The sequence below is a fragment of the Miniopterus schreibersii genome (genome assembly GCF_964146895.1).
Source record: "Miniopterus schreibersii genome assembly, chromosome: 16".
NCBI classification, from domain to species: Eukaryota; Metazoa; Chordata; class Mammalia; order Chiroptera; family Miniopteridae; genus Miniopterus; species Miniopterus schreibersii.
This window is the reverse complement of record NC_138116.1, coordinates 42,696,339-42,699,942: the sequence shown is the minus strand read 5'-3', so window position 1 is coordinate 42,699,942 and position 3,604 is coordinate 42,696,339. Positions and strand designations below refer to the sequence as shown.

The 3,604-nt window shown below is 50.4% G+C and overlaps 1 pseudogene across 1 annotated transcript; it reads right to left on the bottom strand.

Annotated features, from left to right (window-relative positions):
* Positions 1-238: 238 nt before the first annotated feature.
* LOC308568874 (charged multivesicular body protein 1a pseudogene) lies at positions 239-828 on the bottom strand (annotated as a pseudogene). Its single transcript has one exon. The product of its transcript is annotated as a charged multivesicular body protein 1a pseudogene (transcript).
* Positions 829-3,604: the final 2,776 nt, after the last annotated feature.

The following is a 3,604-nucleotide window of genomic DNA, read 5'->3' as shown; positions in this document are numbered from 1 at the left end:
GTGGGGCACAGAAGGGAGCCTGCCGATCCTCCAGCTGCTTGACCCAAAGTCACAGAAATCACTCACAGAAGTCAGAAGTTTGTGCAAACTCACCTGCCACCCAGCCTAAGAGGACAGGAGGTTCTAGGCCTGGCAAGCGAGAGATGCTAAGAGCAGCGAGGGCTGAGGGCTGCTGCGGGGTCAGCACGAAGGCATGACACAGGGGACATGGCCAGACCACAGTGTCCTATGGCGGCTCTTAATTCCTCAGGGCAGCCAACTGGGCCGACAGCTGGTCCTCCTGGCTGCGCACGGAGCTCTCACCAGGCAAACGCGCCCTAGGGCAGCTGGCTGAGCTGGTCGAGGACCTCCAGGCCAGTCTTCCCTGCGATCTGCACAATGAGAGTGTCCACCTGCTCCTTTGGTGTGGTCAGTGTGGTGGCCGAGCTCTTGGAGTCCTCCATCACTGAAGTGTGCATGTCAGCTTCTGCACCCACTGCTTCAACCTGCCCATCTTTGCTGGTTCGGCAAGTCCATGCTGCTCAGGGCTCAGTCCAGGACTTTGGTCACCTGCGTCATCTTCTTGGTCACCCCCTTCATGGTCACAGCCATCTGCACCTTGGAGGCCACATGTGTCCACATGGGACACCTGCGGAGTGAGCTCACACCTCCATTCTTCTTGCAATTGGCATTCTCCACACACTCCACGTTGTTCGGCTGCAGGGCCTTCTTCACCTTGGCCTGCTCCGCCTTCCAGTCCTCTGCCTTCTTGGCCAGTTTCTCCAGGTGCTTCGCTGTGAACTTCAGCTGGAACAGGGTAGCGGCCATGGCCAGTCCGGCAGCTGCAGCCCTGCAGAGGTGGGGGGACATTATCTCCCCACACTGTTTCGATTATTGTATCTTTACAGTAAGTTTGAAATCATGTCAGTATCTAATTTTGTTCGTTTTGTTGCAAAGAATAGCTTTGGTTACTCTAGGTCCTTTCCATGTCCCTATAAATTTTGATCAGCTTATCAATTCCTATTTTTAAAAAAGCCTGTTGGGATTTTAATAGGGAGTGCTTCAAAGAATTGCCATCTTAACAATATTGAGTACTTCAATCCATAAACATGGTATGTTTCCCATTTGGAGATTAACATATATATTTTTTCTCATTCTTATTCCAGTTTGTTTAGGAGCTAATAGGTATGGTTTAATGGGCCATACCTGTTTCTGTTTTCAGCTCTCTCCTCAATAGATATTTAATAATGTACATTTGGTTTTGTTATTTAAAAAAACCAAAAAACTCAAAACAGGTCAGAGTTCCCTTTTCCTCTGGAAACATCTTGTTTCTTAGTGCTCCTGGGGTTTCTTTGGGGCCATTCTGGGGCTAGAACCTCCACTCTGCTCCTTGGCAATCCAGCCTTTTTGCATTCCCAGAGCTGCTCTTCTCTCGGTATGTGCTTCTCTACCCCACATTAATCCATTGAGACACCAAGGCCTTTAATGCTCTCAGCACTGTGGACAGAGTGCTTTAAGCCCCTCAGATATCCATCTTATTTGTTCACTGTTCCATTTGTTCTGGGATGTATGAGGATGGGGGATGGGCAGGGCCTCCCAATGAGAAGGTTAAGGGTTATGGCTGATAAAGGGTCAGATCTGCCTCCTTGGAGTAAGGGAATATCCCTCTGCAGAAAAAGGGTCACTGCCCTCCGATTATGTCCTCTGGTGTGTGAGGGAGAACACGGGTACATTGGCGATTTCCTCCTCACGTTCTCCTGTGCCACAGCACCCCCTGCTGGAGCCCCGGCACTGACCCCTTTGCTGAAGGAACCCTTCCCGTTGGTTGACCTGGGGAGTTAGCACCTACTGTGCGCTGGGCACTGCTCTGGGCAGCTGTGAATAACACAGTCTCTGGCCTCATGGGGTTTCCAGTGTGCAGGACATAGAAATATGAATAAACTGAATAGTATCAGGAACTGATAAGTGTTCTGAAGGCAAGCAGAGAATCATGCCGTGTAGTGGGACAGGATAGCTGAAGACCTCTCTGAGGGAGGCGCCCCTGAGCTGAAATTTGGGTGATGAGGAGAAAGGAAGACTAGTCGAGCAGGAGGAAGAGCGCAAGCCTTGGGACCAGCGTGAGCTTAGGGGTCTGGGAGATGGGTCGCTTTGGAGCTTCGGGGGTTCCCTGGGTGAAATTCAAAATCGGCCCCTGTGCGTGGAGGGCAGGGAAAGGCCAAAGAAAGAGGTGGCCCGCTGCAATATGGTAGGCGGCAGGTATAATAAGCAGGGGAACTCACACATGAGGCTTGTTTTGGGTGCCGCAGACGAGTAGATCTCTGCACCTGCCCACCAGGATCCTGCAAGTTCATATAGAGGCCTTAACTGGGTTCAGTCACATAGTCAGTCCAAGGCTGCATCCTTGAAATGGCGCCTGGAGCAGGGGCAGTAGGTGGACCGTACATTCCAAAGGCGGGGGAGGGGTAAGGGGCCTCCAATTGCTCTGGGCCACCTCATGGGTCAACCGAAGGTCACATCCTCTTGACGACCATCTCCAACAAGATGGATGGCAGGATTATAGCGGCTAAAGGGGACGTGGCCCGGCCGGGCGTGGCTCAGCAGTTGAGCGTAGCCTAGGATCCAGGCGATCGGGGTTCGATTCCCGGTCAGGGCACATGCCTGGGTTGCAGGCTCGATCAATGACTCTCTCATCATTGATGTTTCTATCTCTGTCTCTCCCTCTCCTTTCCTCTCTCTGAAATCAATAAAGATATATTTAAAATAATAATAAAATAAAGTGGCTAAAGGGGATGTGGAAGGGCTTGAGGTTGAAAAGGAGGCATGTGTTGACCATGCTGGACTTGTAGGCCATGGTAAGGAATCTGAATTTTATTCTAGGTGCAATAGGAAGCAGGGGAATGACAGGTGGTGAGTGATGTAGTTTGAGTTCCTGGATTCTCTAGCAATGCAACATGTCCACCTTAGATTGCACTATGTTTGGCTTGGAGCTAGAAGGCTGAATGCAGAAGAGACATCGGAAAAAACATCTTCTTCATGGCTATGGCATCCAATAATGGTGAGGCCTCTCAATAAACAGGGAGATCTCAAATCCATGGCTACCTGGATGGATATTAGCCTGCATGGAACTGAATCTCTGAGCCAGGAGACTTGAACGTTACTTTGGCATCCTGGTGAATTCAACTCATGGGTCTGCCCAGGGAAAACTCCCCCGATCCCGACCATCTGGGCTGAGCACATCTTTTCTGCCACCATTGTTTCTTATAAACGCCTCTTTTTTTTTTTTTTTAATACATATTTGTATTGATTTCAGAGAAAGGAAGGGAGAGAGAGAGAGAGAGAGAGAAACATCAATGATGAGAGCGTCATCGATCAGCCACCTCCTGCACGCCTCCGTCTGGGGATTGAGCCCACAGCCCCGGCATGTGCCTTGACCAGGAATTGATCTGCGATTTCCTGGATCCCAGGTCGATGCTCAACCACTGAGCTACGCCGGGCCGGGCAACTCCTCTGTTACAGTGTTTCTCACATGGCATTGGAGTTATTATTTACACGTTTCCTATTTAATTGGATGATCAGCTACCTTGAGACAGGCACCAAGTTGTTGAGCTCTGCTGCATGCAGGGGA